Source organism: Nymphalis io, chromosome 5, assembly GCF_905147045.1.
Source record: "Nymphalis io chromosome 5, ilAglIoxx1.1, whole genome shotgun sequence".
NCBI classification, from domain to species: Eukaryota; Metazoa; Arthropoda; class Insecta; order Lepidoptera; family Nymphalidae; genus Nymphalis; species Nymphalis io.
In genome coordinates, this window is record NC_065892.1 from 6,461,516 (window position 1) to 6,480,148 (window position 18,633).

Genomic DNA, 18,633 nt, shown 5'->3' on the forward strand with positions numbered 1-18,633 from the left:
TTGATTTTGTGATATACTTATAAGGCTCAAAATAAAAAATCCTACCGTGAAATTCATGGTTGCGTGAAATAGTGGCAAAAGTGCTAGCAGCGTTTACCCCTTAAATAGCAATTTCGATTCTCTGAACGAAAAATTCACAAGCCCATCTGTCACCAACATAAGCAATAAAGACGGACGTTTTTTTACTATTACTTCAAAGTTCATTCAACATACGCTCCTCGTAAAACCATACGACATCATTGTATGAAAAGTGAATATAATATACTAATAATCTTTATTTACAAGAATCGGAATAAGATACAGATGTCTCGTGAAATAATGATAAATACTAAGTGTTTTGCCTGACATAATACGCTTGTAAATCTAAACTTTAATTATTATTGAACTAATTTCCGTAATCCGTAACAGCCTGTGAATGTCCCACTGCTGGGCTAAAGGCCTCCTCTCCTCTTTTTGAGGAGAAGGTTTGGAGCTTATTCCACCACGCTGCTCCAATGCGGGTTGGTAGAATTCACATGTGGCAGAATTTCAGTGAAATTAGACACATGCAGGTTTCCTCATGATGTTTTCCTTCACCGTAAAGCACGAGATGAATTATAATCACAAATTAAGCACATGAAAATTCAGTGGTGCTTGCCCGGGTTTGAACCCACGATCATCGGTTAAGATTCACGCGTTCTTACCACAGGGCCATCTCGGCTTTGAACTAATTTATTATACTTCAATTACACATGTCACATTTTATATTCTAAATATACATTTATGGTATAAAAATCGTGCTTTAACAAAAATTATTGAGCTTATACTTAAATAATCTGATAGTTTTAATATTCTTAATATCGTCAGGTAAATTGTTGTAGATTTTAATAAACATGCCATAACTTTTAAAGTACAATTGTCTTCGTGGTTTATAAGGCAGTACTAATCTTAAGGGGTTTCTTATATATTGAGGATAAATATCAGCTGCTTTTGAAAATAAATGATTGTGATTGAATTCAAAACAACATGCTTTCAATACACATAAGCAATGTATTGTAATGTCTGTATATTAATTTTTTTCAAGCAGAGGTTTACATCTTTAATGTGGAAGAGCACGACATATCGATCTTACAGATTTTTTGTTTTTGTTGCATTTTTTTATTAAAAGGGTATAACAGATTAAAATTTATAGCGCGAATCCGGAACAAACAAACCGTGACGTTTTTATATAATATTGAATGATCTAGCGTATCTATATATCTGCTGTAGCATTCTACTTAAATTAAATTCCAGATGGCTTTTCCAGCAGCACCTTTTGCTGTAATGGTCATGGAAGAGCGCCAAAGCAATTAAATCGTGAAGCCGCACGCGACCGTCTCCCGCTCTCGAAAAATTCTTAGTGCGCGCTTCACGTACCGCTTTTTACATTAAAATCCTCAGCTGATTTGCATACACGTGTTCATTTGATACTGAAATAAAACATTTTTTTACCTTAAAGATAAAAAAACACGACTGCCCTAAATAAATTTATGAATGAACTTAAAGCCAATATCATTTGAGATGATGTGAGGAGAATCCTCCTACAAACAAATCTGTTCAGGATTTAAAAATTATTGCGGAATATACTCACATACACACATACATATATATAAAGGTATACAATCTGAACGTACATTAACATACATATACATATATATGTACACAATTTAACACATGATTATATTCTTAAATATGTGTACGCAGTATCCTCACTAAACTAACTTTAATACAGTCTGTTGCTTTTTATATAATAATCAGTAAAATTAATAAAAAAACACTGAAAACATTACATTCAATTTTTAAGCAGTAGTGTAAAAATATACACACAACATTACACCATAATTTCCTAAAATTAAGCAAACCATATACTCGAACGTGTGTTCTTTATTATATTAGAAAACCTATAAGTGTGCGGCTTCTGTCGACCAGTTTTGCCCATCCCTAAAGCCGCCATACTCTCGATTTGCTTATGTAATGTGCGTGGGTATATAATTTAATTAAAAAGAAAATAGGTCAAGTATCGGTGGTTTTTGTTTCAACTATTAAATTAATTTTGTAAGCACTGTGACTGTTAGTGTAACATTTATATTACGAAGTAATAATTTTATTTCACTTTATAAAGCAATAATACTGTTTGATTATTTTAGACTACTATTCTTATAACCACTATCACTACATATTATAAAAAAGTGCCTGTATGTCTGAGCGTGATAAATTCAAAAACTGCCAAACGGATTTTCATACGGTTTTCACCAATGGGCGGAGTAATTCACGGGGAAGGTTTAGTTGTATATTTTATTAATATTTTTTATCTATATATGTATGGTGATATGGTGTATTTTGTATATATTGGTTGACAGAGCTTTTCTGGCTTGCGCCACATAAATCAATAGAGTTATATAATATTACGATATAACCGTTTTATGTAGACACTTATTTTACAGTGCGAAGCCGGGACGGTTAGCTAGTTGTAATTATTATTCATTTAACTTATTTCATTACATATAGTATCTATAAGATTGATGTAATATATATCATGTTCAAATTGTTCAGGACAATAAAAACGCCAGCTACGTATTAGTTTGAGTAAAGTTAAGACCATATATACACCATATATATCGCAGAAAGAATGTGTACCTTCATTAAAGTAATTGGTTTACTTCGTTATTCAGATGTGACTGTAGCTTTATAACAGACAGCAGTCACGGTTGCTTTTACTTCGCTAGTGTCTATACGTGTTCTGTGTTCAATCCATAACGATTTAAGTATTTATCAGCAGTGCAGTCCTTGCAGTCAGTGCTCTTATTTAATACAAAAGTTTTAAAAGAGTTTTCTCCCTATTCGACTATTTGAATGGCATTTGATGTAAACTTGTTTATTTGTAAATAATAGTCTCTTTTTTCATCGTCTATTAATTCAAATCAATAATGTATTTTCTTTTTTTGCACTTACGCTTAGCCCGCGGCTTCGACCGCGCCTTAATCGAAAATCCAATTAAACGTAATAAAAAAAGGCCAAATTATGTTAATTTTAGCCGTACGTGAAAACGTGACGAAATAATTAATATTCACAACACACACAACCTTTCATATTAATGATATTATTGCGATTATTATTACTGGTGGTAGGGCTACTGGTGGTAGGGCTTTGTGCAAGCTCGTCTGGGTAGGTACCACCCACTCATCAGATATTCTACCGCAAAACAGCAATACTTGATATTGTTGTGTTCCGGTTTGAAGGGTGAGTGAGCCAGTGTAATAACAGGCACAAGGGACATAAAATCTTAGTTCCCAAGGTTGGTGGCGCATTGGATATGTAAGCGATGGTTGACATTTCTTACAATGCTAATGTCTAAGAGCGTTGGTGACCACTTACCATCAGGTGGCCCATATGCTCGTCCGCCTTCCTATTCTATAAAAAAAAAAAAATCTAGTAATTAAATATAAATACGGAATTTTTGTAATGCCTCCTTTATACTATATTAGATGTAGTATTTCCATTTGCTAGGACAACAATATCACTGGCAACACTTACACGTGAACATGAAACATATAGCTGCCCATGGGTAAGGTGGCAGCAAGTAACAGAAAAAAATTAGAACCCTTCTTACCTAATTAAACTATAAATAAGGTTGATACTAAACAATTGAATACAAACAAATAAGGAATAGGTAACCTAAAAGTAAAATTTAATAATCTATAAAATACAAAACAAAAATATTAACTTATATTAATAGACTAAAATAGACAGAAATTACGACCGAGTCGATAATTGCAAACTAAAGCCTCAACGTATTTAATATTATTAATGGAATATTTAAATTAATGAAAAAACTCAAAATAATCAGACGAAAAGACTACTGAACAACGACAGAATGCTATTATGTATGGCAACAGGTCCTCCACTCCGGAAAATCTGGACACCTGTATTCAGAAATTGACGTATTTAGCATACCGCATCTATGGACTAATGATTGCAGTGTATATTTATTTATTTTATTTTTACTGGTGGTACGGCTTTGTGCAAGCTCGTCTGGGTAGGTACCACCCACTCATCAGATATTCTACCGCAAAACAGCAATACTTGATATTGTTGTGTTCCGGTTTGAAGGGTGAGTGAGCCAGTGTAATAACAGGCACAAGGGACATAAAATCTTAGTTCCCAAGGTTGGTGGCGCATTGGCTATAAGCGATGGTTGACATTTCTTACAATGCCAATGTCTAAGGACGTTTGGTGACCACTTACCATCAGGTGGCCCATATGCTCGTCCACCTTGCTATTCTATAAAAAAAAAAATGTATTATAACAACAAAATTACGTACGTTTTTATAACTTTTGATAGACTCAACCGATAACAATGAAATAAAAACTAAATGGAACCTTGAAATACTTCAAATACTAATTTAGTTCTTTCAATTTGTAATTTTTAGACGTTTCAAAGATTAGTCCGGATTATCGGACAGACAGACAAAAATGATTGTTTAGGTTTTGGTAACTCGCAAATAGCCATATTAACTTTAAAAGAGGCAGTTATTTTAAAATCAACGACAGACACTTCAATTTCATTTATTTGTATCGATTCAAATAAATAAGTACCTAATGGCCGAATTGTATTTAATTCGATACTAATGTGAAGATAATATATTGTACCTGAATCACGCAGTTTGGTTTTCCGATTTATTGATAAATCCAAAAGCGAATAAAATAAAATATAATTTGAAATAGCACCAAAACAAATCCAAAGGTTGTACGTATTTATTCAGACATTCAAACGGTTAAAATTGTTTTCGATATAGAAGTTGAGCGATTAAAATTGGCTTAAGTGAACGTGGTTTTAATTAATGCTTGAAAACACGTAATGATGAATTAAAAGCAAACGGGTTTGACGTTCAATATAATTAATCAATTACAAAGGATGACTTATAAATTCGATTTTTTTTAAATATATATTTAAATATATTCTTGTTTCGTTTTACTCGGATAGTGCTATCTTTAAGTAGATCTGGTTAACTAAGGCAAAGCAAAAAGAATCGATATGAGCAATCTTTTTACGAAAAATCTAACGAACAATCTATGTATGTTAGGACGTACATCTATTTCCGTGTAGCTCCTAAGGTACGTATCAGATTTTGACAGACGAATTTGCGTTCGCTGGGTGTCCCGTGTGGCATAGGTTTCGATCACGATAATATTAATAGAAATATGGTGGATATGAGTAGTAGTCCCTGAACAATAAAAATGAAAAAGTTTACAAATGTATCGATTTTTCTGTTCTGCTTGGCTCAATGTTTATTTTATTTATTTAAATAAAGAATTATGTTTTATAATATGTTATTTACTTAAATTATTATAATTTTTTTAAGGCTTATTGTCTCTAGTATTTTTTTAAGGAGTTTATATTTTTATTTAATAAGCCTCTTCGGTTGGCGGCCCTGCGAGTTTCATTCTGTATTTTTAAGGATGAATCTCCCTCTTCGATGTTTATGTGTTTTTGTGAGTCTATACTATTATATTGTCTCCAAAACGACAATATTATACGACGTGTATCGGTACAATGAATGAATGATACATTTAACATTAATTTCGATTTAAAATATTTTTTACAATTTAATATTGTGTTCAAACAAAATTAATATTTTTCCAATGAACGTTAATTACGAAGTCACTAGAGTAGGAAAACGCTTTTAAGTTTTCATATCGCAATTATAAATTACTGCTATAGAAATATAATAATATTCTAACAATCTAAATACTTGGTTTTCATTACCATTACAGACTTAAATATTTCTCAGTGTTAAATACGCCAATAACGCAACGCCGCAGGCGATAAACTACTATATAATTGTCTATTATTTAACATTTTTTTATTTACTAAATAATCACCATTGAATACTAACAAATTAAATTATTATTAAACTACCTTTTTACGACTTACGATAAATTTGATCGAATATATATGAGACAATAAAAATAAAGTAATTTATTCATGAATAACACACCGTAAACGTGAGTGGAATTATAATTTTCTCGTCCTTCGTTTTTTATCCACTTCGGTATTTAAATGGTAAATTATTTATCAATTTAAGCCGAGTCATATAAAAAGTATTGTTTTTATTTATTTACTAAATTTGCTAGATAGCGATATATAGGTACTATTTTTTATTGGTGGCAGAACTTTATGTGGGTCCGACTAGATGGGTACCATCCATTCTGCAATACCTTGTATTGCTTTCTTCCAGAATAAATGGTTGGCGGGTCCAGTCCTATGGTTGGCGGGTGGGTTCATTAAATGTGTAAAAAGTATTTTATAAAGCTTACAATGCCTATGTTAGAATTTTCAAATCGAGAGGAAACCCGCACGCATCTGTCAATCTGTCATATGTTTCTAATCGTCGTTGAAGCAGATCACTAAGCATTTAACAATACGATGTTACTTTCTAATGATAAAGGTCCACTTGCAAACCAGTGAACCATATACACATTTACCATTAAAAATGCGTTAAAATTATATTATGTTTTAAAAAGATTTACGTCTGATTTGTTTACTAAGCAATAAAATTATTCATTAAGTGTTGTGCGAACATGTACAAAGTATTACTTACTTAAGTATTCTCAAGACACAGACCACAGACCACGGATACGGGTTTATATTACGACCGTGGTCTTCTCGATTACAATTATTCTACATTGCAAAAGATCAATTTTATTCATGTATATATGAACATGAGCCAAGTTGACACAATGGTTAGAATATAAATGGTTTCTAACCGATGATTCAAATCCAACTCAACACGACTGACTTTTAATATTATTTACTAGATGCGGCGAAATAACGTTTAACGGACTGACCGTTAAACGTTATTTCGCCGCCCAGTTGTAATGTTATATATAGTCTATAACTTAATTATAACTATAACTTTCTTTTTCAATAAAAATACTATCTAACGCAACAACAGTCACATGCAGAGGTATATTAGCTAACGCGTAGTCATTGGACTTAGTGTCAATTTTATATAATTTATTACATTGAAAGTGAACTATGGTAGAGAGAAAACTACAAGCATGTATTTAAGAAAGCAAGAACTTTTTTGAATATTTATTTTAATATAAGATTTAAGCTTCAAATTCTGGGCAATACAAATATTTTCATTTGATTTTTCTAAAGCATTAGCTAATAATGCTCGGCATGCGTTGAAAGCTTCTTTAATTTTTTTATTGTCAGCATTGTCCGATACGTTTCGCACGCTTCTTATTGTACTTTGGTATATCATGCCAGAAACCTGAGAAGAAAATGGTAAACATATATAATATAAACAAAAAAGGACTCAAATTTGTATAAAAGATGATATTGAGCTCGTAATTCAATAGCTTACCTAACTTTTTATTATTATTATAAAAATATTTACTTCTAAAATGTTAGTTTTGCTATTTAGGTGAAATATGTTTCTTGTAATAAAATGTATTCAATTTGCCGTGGATTGTTCGAAATTATTATAAAACCAATTATATTTAAGAACGTGTAAGGTTGAGGCTGTTATTTCACTTTTTACGTTTTCTTATCGGGTCGTTTACTTCGCTAATTGAATGTGGGTGGAAGAAATGTACAGTAACATAAAAGTAATAATTGTAAAAAATATAAAGGTATTTTTGGTCGCAAAATACAATTATGCTTATTAGAAACCACATAATATCAGAACGTTATCTCATAATCATAATTCTCTTAATTCAATTAAAATTATTAAAGAAACATTCTAGTGGTTTACATTTTATTTGAATATACATTAGCAATAGTTTTTGATAATGTCCTTTATGGGTCTGGATTTGGATGTAGTGGTTAAAGTTTTTGTGCAAAGGTCCAGATTCCGGGCCGCAAGTTACGTCACGAGCGGTCGATATGGCGGCGCAGCCCGCGGCGCTTCGACAACGAACTCACCAAGTTTTTAATACTTTGTTTTACATTCTTCTCGTTATTGCCCTTTTTTCGTTTACTACTTCGCAATAATGAGCTTGCGAAAAATAGGAGCCGAGCAAACCTAAGCTGACTAGCTTGTTAGAACCGCCTTTTCTTGGTATAGTTTGTCTTTGAGGTTTAAGTAGGAAACCTTATAATAGCCGTCTTTACGCATTTACTCTATTCCCTTCCTTTGCTTGTTATGTAAACAATTTCATCATAATACAATCATCATAATACCTTGAGTTTTAATCGTGTTTTATTAAAAGTTATAAATTTGGTTCTCGTTATTTCATTCGTGTGTTCACTTTACGTATCAATATAATATTAGCACACACATCAACATAAAAATACCTTTACTAAAAAAATAAGTACACATAATGGTGCCTATAATTTTAGCCTATGTAGGATTCATATCTCGTTCATATCACGTTCTCCATGTCAATTTAAGAACTCTGAATATCCAAAATTCCACTTTACATAAGGCCACAATTTAAAAAAAGTACCGCCTAGTCAGGGACTTTTTAAATTATCTCCTCTAGCTATGAATTTGCCTCTTTGTGTAACCTTGTAATGTAAGACTTTTCACTTGTAAAATTAGTGAACAAAAATGTTAAAAAAATAAGCAAAAATTAAAGTGTACGATTATCTTAGCGTTAAAATGTCTTTAATAGTCCTATAATATAACGTCGAACTGTCAATTGGATGTGTTTTTTAATTTCGGGAAAGAAATAACATACATGACAACATTCAATTAAATAATATTTATTGGTGGTAGGGTTTTGAGCAAGCTCGTCTGGTAGTAGGTAGGTAACACCCACTCATCAGATATTCTACCGCGAAACAGCAGTACTTAATATTGTTGTATTCCGGTTTGAAGGGTGAGTGAGCCAGTGTACTTACAGGCACAAGGGACATAAAATCTTAGTTCCCAAGGTTGGTACCGCATTGGCTATGTAAGCGATGGTTGACATTACTTACAATGCCAATGCTTAAGGGCGTAGGTGACCACTTACCATCAGGTCACAGGCCCATATGCTCGTCCGCCTTCCTATTCTACAAAAAAAACCAATATTGATCTTCCTAAATAAAAATCCCCTATTCATATCATTTTGCAAAATATATATGTAATAAATATCAATCAAATCAATCAACAGCCAATCGTTGTCCACTGCTGAACATAGGCCTCTCCCAAGGTGCGCCAAAGCTCCCTGTCCTCCGCCTTCCGCATCCAGTTGGTGCCCGCCACCTTCTTAAGGTCGTCGGTCCACCTGGCTGGAGGGCGCCCTACGCTGCGCTTGCCGATTCGCGGTCTCCACTCTAGGACTCGTCTGCTCCAACGGCCATCGGTCCTACGACATACGTGACCAGCCCACTGCCACTTCAGCCTGCTAATTTTGCAAGCTATGTCGATGACTCCGGTTCTTTTCCGGATAATCTCATTTCTGATCTTATCCTTCAAAGATACTCCGAGCATAGCTCGCTCCATAGCACGCTGAGCGACTTTGAATTTGTGGACTAGTCCCGCAGTTAGTGTCCACGTTTCGGCACCGTATGTCATGGCAGGTAAGACGCATTGGTTGAAGACTTTCGTCTTCAAACATTGCGGTATAGACGACTTGAGGACTTGACGAAGGTTGCCAAATGCTGCCCATCCCAAGCGAATTCTTCGATCGGCTTCCTTCTCGAAGTTGTTCCTACCGACTTGTATGTAATAAATATAACGAGATAAAAACTGATGTATTTTTTTTCAGGTAAGTGATAGCGGTCTTTGGTCTTAAGAAAAAACGTGATGTGTAAGTATGCATAGTTTATTAATTAATAATTAAGTTTAAGAGACTAATATTGTCTGTTTTACCGACGACTTCGTTCAGGTGGCATTAAGCTTGAAACAGTTAGGTTAGTTTGAATTTGTTCTGGGCCGTTTAAAAGTATTAATGGGCTTTTCAGTACACAGACAAGAGTTCTTTTAGAAAGTCAAAAACAAACATCACTGGGTTTGTTATTATGGAGTGCCGCGATCTCCTAGAATAAGGATAGAATTGGAAGTTCATACATAATTAAATATGTTCATTTCTCTTAACCTTAAAGGATCGTCTTTTAACCTTAAAAAAAAAATAAACTTTCTCTTATATATTATTGAATTTACTATCTTATATTTTATACTATACAAAATTACGATCCGTTTCGAAAAGATCAATCACTGGTGATGAAAAGTGGATTATCTACGAGCCTACGACAAGAACGTGCGAAAAAAAGTGGTTAAAGGACAGTCAAGCTCCACAAACTATAGCGAAACCCGGATTAACTCGCATTAAGGTGATGCCGTTTGTGGTAGGATTGGAAGGGCATCGTTCATTATCAGCTTTTACGGCCGATCAAAAACACGATTTGGATCTCTACTGCCAATGGCTAATGAGACTCAAGGAAGAAATAGAGAAAAATGGGCGGAATTGATCAACAGAAAGGGTATTTTTGTTCATAATAACGCCAGACCACCACTACTTTAGCCACTCAGCAAATATTAAGAGAGCTTGGTTGGGTACTGTATCCATCATATAGTCCTGACCTTGTACCCTCAGATTTTCATATGTTTCGGTCACTTCAGAATTCTTTAGGTAGTGCTAGGTTAACACCAAACATGGACTATAAAAAACTAATATTCGCAGTTTTATACCTCACATATTAAAGATTTTTTAAACAATAACTGTATAAATTATTAATGTTAAATGTAAAATTATATGCAGGAATTATTAAGCAATGGAATATACTGCCCAAGAAGGAAGTATTGACTTAGCTAAGTTGGAAATTGGGTGTTACAAGCTTGTTTTATTTGACGTGTTTATACAATGTTTGTCATTGGATCAAAATAATCGATTATGTTGTGGATATACATAATAGTGTTGTATGTATATTTGTAATTGTAGTTTAAACCTTTATATTTTCAATGTCTATTTTTATAATTTTTTAATATACTTGTCGAAGTAGGAGTACAAACCTTAGATTTTCATATTCCAAGCGATTTGTTAATAGCTCTGCTATTTTATGCGCTACAATTATTTCAAACTTCTTATATCCGCTTTAATTTTACTTCTAAAGTTCCTAATTTTCATTCAAAGCACCATTTTTTTGGAAATCCATAACGAATGAGGCCAACATGCCTCATCCGTTGGGTTATCTCTTAAGCATTGTTTATATTTGTATGTCTTGTTTCTTTTTGTTTTATTAACTACATATATATATGTGTATATTGTTAAAAATTGTGCGCCTTAACTTTATTTTTATTTAAGTATTATATTTAAAAATAGAGGCTTGATTATGTTATGAGTACCCTTAATGTTTCTATATTATATTGATGTTGGTAAATTGCTGATTACGACTCATTTTATCTGACAATTTATCAGCGTCACGAATGAAATGTTTATGTTTGGATATTAATCAAAGTAGCTGACTAAAGTGGAATGTATTATACGATTCGTTTTTTTGATGGATTATTTATTTTTTAACATTAAAAGAATATTCGATAATAAGGATATTACCAAATATTGGGTGGTAGTGAGGGTATTATAAGCTTTACAAAGTAAGTTAGCAAAGGATTATTTAAATATTTTATAATATTTTTTTTTTTAGAATAGGAAGGTGGACGAGCATATGGGCCACCTGATGGTAAGTGGTCACCAAACGCCCTTAGACATTGGCATTGTAAGAAATGTCAACCATCGCTTATAACCAATGCGCCACCAACCTTGGGATCTAAGATTTTATGTCCCTTGTGCCTGTAATTACACTAGCTCACTCACCCTTCAAACCGGAACACAATAATATCAAGTATTGCTGTTTTGCGGTAGAATATCTGATGAGTAGGTGGTACCTATCCAGACGAGCTTGCACAAAGCCCTACCACCATTAAAGCCCTACCACCAGTATACTAATATTCAGGAAACAAATTAGATAGATTTTATGGAATAAGTTGAAAAGGTTAATGATTTATGTATTAAATAAAGAAAAGAATATTGATAAAACATCCTTATTAAATATTTGCATATAGTTGACAAATAGTATTTACATATAATAATTATATAGAATAAATTGTGATACAATGGCTCGTACTTTGAGGAGATAAAGAAGCATGACATTACCTTTCTGTTCAAGTAAATAGATTCGCTAATTAAATGCTAATGATAGCGCAAAGTTGTTGAACCAGTTTAGATTTTGTTTGCTTCAGAACGCCCAATCAGTCTGTTTTCGAGCTAATTCCGCGCGACCTGAAATACAAGAAATGTAATGAATTGATTTTAAGCTAATTGTTAAGACTAATTATTATTTATATATAATTATAAATATAAATAATTTTAGTAACAGTTTGAGTTACTCAGTGAATAGAATACGTGGAATATGAAATAAATGATTTATTTCAGTTGTCGCATGTTACAGAACTATAATCTGGGACCATCCCAGTAAATTATTGTACTGATATCTACCAGTGCTTGCGGCAGTAGGTACACGCTGATTCATAACACTTCATACAATTATTTTAATTTTTATTAATCTCATACAATTTTATGTAGCAACTATATAATTTGTTATAATGTAAATATAGTATATTATCTGCAGAATTAGTAACGATGACGGTAAGGATCTTTAATTAATTGCTTAATAATTTACTAGAAACTGGGAAACTGTTCTTTTGTCTCGTCGATTTTAGTGCCATCTTTCGTCAGGTCGTTAAGTTTGGGAACTGTGGTGGAAAATGCTAAATCTATCGAATAATTATCTTCGTCAAAGTTACATCTTTTTGTTCATTACAGTAAGTGCATCGAAGTAATAATTTGAAAGAATCTCAATGCATTTATGATAATGGTTGAACTGATTCATTTTTCGCTCAAACTTGTGTACAAACGATTAATCTTTTTAGCATTCTTGTCATTATTCCTAGTGGTAATGAATTATATGTGTATCAATTGTTTGTAAATTGGTAAATGGATATTATTTTTCTCTAATCATGTTCATATAATATATTATATAAATTATGTAATAATTTATTTATAAATTGTTATTAGATATCAAAATATATGTATTTAATTAATTGTTATTAAATACATTTAATTAAATGAAAATATTTGATGATTGACTTAAATTTTGCCAGGACATGGCAATATATAGGCTTAATATAGGTTTAAACAAGCAATAGTCTTTTGTGAGTTAATAATGATAATTATAGTTATAATTATTATAATATGACAATTAACTGAAGAACAATTAATATTGTCATATTCATTTAATATTTGTACAATTAAAGACCACTCGTCTTTATTTTATAGGCATGTATTAATTTTAATTTATTTTTTTGTTATTCTCAGTATAAGTTATATTTAATTACAGGTGCAATAAAGAATGAACAATTAAATCATGTCGCATTTGTCCATATAATTAATTGTTAAAATGAAACAAATATTTTGCAAGTGTTTACCTTTAAAACAAATACTATTTACATTGTTAGCTACTTAGAATTTTTCCCCTTGTATTAATTACAGATTAAATATCTTTCAATCAATCAATTATGTAGTATATAATATGAGCATATCTTATAAAGTCTAAGCTCTACTACGACGCTTAAAAGTTCACTGACCTCCTGAAAATATCGACGCGTCAATGGTCAAACGTATGCTTATTTTACATAATTATATATATATTATACAAGCAGCAGGATCGGTTGAAATCTTATGAACATTTTTAAGATCCATATTAAACATTATAGTATTCTACTATGTATTCTTCATAAAGTTATATGTAACGCCTCTATTGGTTTCGTTACGGATGAGTTGTAATGAGATTTGCAATTTCACGCCACGTTCGTGAAGCGTTTGAAATAAGCCATTTACTTTGAAGTTACAATAAAACCGCTCGGAACATTAGATTGATTACCTATTGATCAGAAAACATTAACTGAGGTTTTGAAAACATAAGAAATTTGTATATTGCTCAGGAAACTGTAATAACCGTTAAGATTTCCTCAAGGACTGCTCACGATTCGATTCGACCTTATGTATTCACTGTATATACTTCAATTTGGTATTTAAAAACGCAATATTCGAACATGTTTTTTCTTCTTGTGTGTGCAAGAAATGTGTTTATTATTAGCCCTCTAAAGTTTTGGTACAATTGTGTATGGTGTGTTATAGTTGCCACAAAAGCGAAGATAAGACAAAAATTTTCTCTTCGACTTTATTGCTATAAAAAATATTTTTCAAAAAAAAAAATGTATAAAAATAATGCCTTTATATATCCTGGAAATACGATCTATTAAAATGCAAATGTTTTATATGAAACAAAGCAGTTTTTATATTGACTCTAATGTTAAATAAATTTAAATTATAACTTATTAAAGGTATATTTATGGTTAGTTTATTTTTTATTGTTATAAATTATTTTGAAATGTTTATTTGATTTTTAATCTAACAGTAATAATTTTCAAATCTCAAAACTGGATACAATTACATGAATACGATAAAAAACAATAAACTAATAATTTGTATCCTACTAGATTTAGTCCAGTATAGCATAGTCAGAATAAAAAACGTTATAATTTATTATATTCTGTTTGCACTTATATCATCAGCTCTATTATATAAAACGATACACATAGAAACATACAACATAGTTACTATCCATTAAAGTATTCGATAGTTATATCCTCTGCCTGTAATTACATTGATATTAATTATGTTAAAACTGAAATATAGATTAATTATTGTATTTAAATATATTCATATCCATTATTAATAAAAGTAACAACATTACATTTTGTTCACATAAAAACAATTGCTTACAAGAGATTTATGCGCGAATAAAAAAAAACTTGGTTTATGCTGATTTTAATTTATTTTGTAAATATTTAGATTGGTCATTACTTACATCATACAACATAGTATTTGGCCTATTTCATTACTTATTATATATTTCTATAACTACTAAGTAAAAAAATAGTACAATATCTAGATATTTCGATATTCTATATTAGTTCCGTTGTTTAGAAATGGCGAATAAAATAGCTATTGTAATCACTAATAAACGGCAAGATAACATATAAATAACTAAAACCACTTTTTATTGCACTTCATCCTTATCAACATATTGTAGGTACACGCTTCACGATATCAAACCCGTTATCTATACGTCGACTTGTTGTGGCTTCTGCCACCCCTCTGCTTAATTCCCCGTGGGTAAGGTAATAATATTGTAACAGTAAGGTTGAATGGTAATAGGTCATGACGTCACAGCGTCCAAACAACGGCCTAACAATCGGCAGAAACCAGAAACATTTAATTTACTAGTATTTGCAAGAGGGGTTGACTCAGATCGGACCCTTAGCAGCAAAACTTAGTTAGATATTAGCTGTGGTAATGGTCATCGTCTCATGCCCGCTCCGCTCGAGTGGTCGAGAGCACCCGCTCTGACGCCCGCTATACGCCCCGCTCGTTACTTGTATAGCAGCGGATCGCACCCACAGTCCTCTCTTAACCGCGAGTGAGCGCGCTGCCTCCCGCGGCGCGCCCTCCGCACATCGTTGGAGGCACATGCCTACGAAATGTCACCTACCTTCATACATTTTCTGATAACGTCTGAGTAGCAATTAGTACCGGTTAAGAGCACGTTCGGTGCCGGTATTGTTTATAACTTCTCTTATATTAAGGTATCTTATTTAGTGGAGTTTATTCGAATCAGTGCCTATTGCATAAATGGAATGTGTAGTTAAAATTTGAAACCTTGAAATATGATGTTTTATTTTTTGTGCGCTTTGTAATAATAGTTAATCGCGTTGCCGGCAATTACAGACGCGTGTGTATGAAGTTTCTTGTTTGCGATCGACGCACTTAGTTTGTGACTTTACAACTAAAGCAGGAAATTGTTGTTAAAGTTAACGAGTACTCGGTTCGTTTAGTATGTTTAATTATTGAAGTGACACAAATGAATATTATCAATTTGATAGTGAGGTCTTCAATCCGGTTTCTGTTTACGATACGATACGAGCCGAAATAACCTTGATGGTAAGAATAGAAACGAAAACAAAGAAAAAAAATATAAATTCACTTATATTTACCTAGTAAGTAGTTATCATATATAGTTAAAACTCAAAGATTCTTCCATATTTTAATGACGACAGTTATGATAACTATTCCATAGTATAATATTAACTTATTCTGAGCCCACTGTGAGACAACAACATGACTGTATTGATAATATCATAGGTTATTATAGCTATAAGTAAACAAGACCATTGTTTGCGTTAATAATTAATGTATAATCTCAAGATCGTATTATGACGATATAATTTTATTGATATTAGACGTGAAAAAGAATTTGTTAAACACTAACTTGAATCATGAAAGAAATATATTTTTTTGTAGAAATTTATTATGTATTTAATGAACTGAATAACATATGATATAATTTTAAAAAGACAATTCTATCGGCTATATTCGTGCATTTAATTGAATGGGCCGTCGCAATAATATGTACTAGGTAAGTAGGTGGTGTTGCGTGTTTTCATTGCTAAATTTATTTGGATGAAATACGACGTATCTTTTTCGTGCACAAGATCATTTAGAATTAGGGGTATACCATTTTTGTTACCCTACTTTTATAATAAAATTTACTATATTTTTTGATGTTCACATAATAATATTTTGTATATATTTGATTCAAAACGTTATTCTTTGACATCTCTTAAATATCTTGAAATTCCCGTCACGATTTTGCCTAAGCGACATGTTTACGTTTTCACATAGCGAGGTGATCTCTATCTGCTCAAATACCTCAAGAACTCGCATAAAAATTTACATAAGAAATGTATTTGCTTTTTTATGTTAATATACCAGATGTTATGATAAGTACAAAATTAAAAAAAGCGTTTTCTTAAATTTCATTATTATGTCTATGAAATAAAAAAAAAATTAAAAATCTTGATCTCATAATTTGAAATATTTTCTTATCGATATTTTCTGTATGTTCAACAATAACTTATTGTTTTACTTTAGTTTACTTTAACTCAAATATTATTAAGAAACTCACTGAAGCCTTTATTATTGATAAAGGTTAACACAATGAGTATTTATTTCCGTTTTCGAAGAAAGTTCACAAAAATCATTTGATAGCAAAAACAATAATACTAATTAAATAAAACTTCCACATGTCCTTCAAAGTTTACTCAGTATAATGTCGTTTAATCTTGTTTTAGCGGTCGGATTAAAGTAATTATGGAATTCGACTATCTTTTATTAAGAAGCCATGCAAAATAATTGTGGACACACTAGCGCGTTTATAACATGTCAATATTATTAACATTCATTTTTGATTTTTAAATAAACGATTGCAATTTTTTTTTAAATGAACGAAATATTAATCGAATTGCATTTGTACTGATGATGCAAAACTAATTTATTTTTAATTTTGGTTTAACGCAGTTTTACTTATATGTTGCAATTTTTATGATATTTATTATAGTTGATTATATTAACAGAATAATGGAATTTTGAATTATATTTTCATTTTATTATTATGGTTGTACAATAAATATTTCCTCATAAATAATATTCCCGCCCCTTACTGTAACTAAATATTTTTTCAAAGATCATTGGATTAAAATATATTATATTAAAATTTAATTATTAACTAAGAAAAATACTCAATGCTAAATAATTATTACCGAATGTTTATTTAACCGACTTTAAAAAAGTTCCGTAACCGTAACCGTAACAGCCTGTGAATGTCTCACTGCTGGGCTAAAGGCCTCCTCTCCTCTTTTTGAGGAGAAAGTTTGGAGCTTATTCCACCACGCTGCTCCAATGCGGGTTGGTGGAATACACATGTGGCAGAATTTCAGTGAAATTAGACACATGCAGGTTTCCTCACGATATTTTCCTTCACCGTAAAGCACGAGATGAATTATAATCACAAATTAAGCACATGAAAATTCAGTGGTGCTTGCCCGGGTTCGAACCCACGATCATCGGTTAAGATCGGTTAAGAAGATAAGAAGAATCATTTTCAATAGAATATTTTTTATACTATACCTCTTAGAATATTATTAATTACCATTTATGTCAATTGTAGTATTTATTAACAAGAATCCAGCAAAGATTAGCAGAAGAATAAAGATTTCTATTTATGAGGAATTTTAATTAATACAATATAAAAGCATTGCTCGAGTCAGATTCATGCAGATAAAAAATTTAAAGCATGTTACATTTTACCTTTCAAAGATTCTAATGAAAAATGGCACTTCATTTAAATGCTTGTCTATCAAGAATGATCGTATAACGAGAGTTATTTGCAGATTCTTAAACATTCCATGAATACGCCGTAGCGTGATATATTTTGTACATATGAATGATACCTACGCAATTTTTTCTTTTACATCTTAACAATTTAAACAAGAAATTCTCGATTTTAGCCTTAGCTTGGTATCAAGTTACTTTTGTAATAAAACCTTTTAATTCTCGCTTAAATACATAAATCCTTGCGAATTATTTCAATTATATTATGTCGAACTAGCTTACCCGTCCCGTCGTCGGGTATGCTTATATTTTTAAATACAGTAATAAAACCGAATACTATAAAACAATCAGTATATGTAATAGGGTCAACTGCTATCTCCGCCCTTA

At 31.6% G+C, this 18,633-nt stretch overlaps 1 protein-coding gene across 2 annotated transcripts in view; it reads left to right on the plus strand.

Moving 5' to 3' along the window:
• LOC126768474 (cAMP-specific 3',5'-cyclic phosphodiesterase) overlaps nucleotides 1-18,633 on the plus strand; it is a 341,168-nt gene that overhangs the window by 127,356 nt on the left and 195,179 nt on the right. Inside the window, exon 1 of one of the 2 annotated variants that reach the window (XM_050486611.1) lies at nucleotides 15,511-15,662. The exons of the other annotated variant lie outside the window; for it this stretch is intronic. The gene's annotated coding sequence lies outside the window, so the exon portion shown is untranslated. Of the gene's footprint in view, nucleotides 1-15,510; nucleotides 15,663-18,633 lie in introns of those variants that run through there. 2 annotated transcript variants of the gene reach the window in all.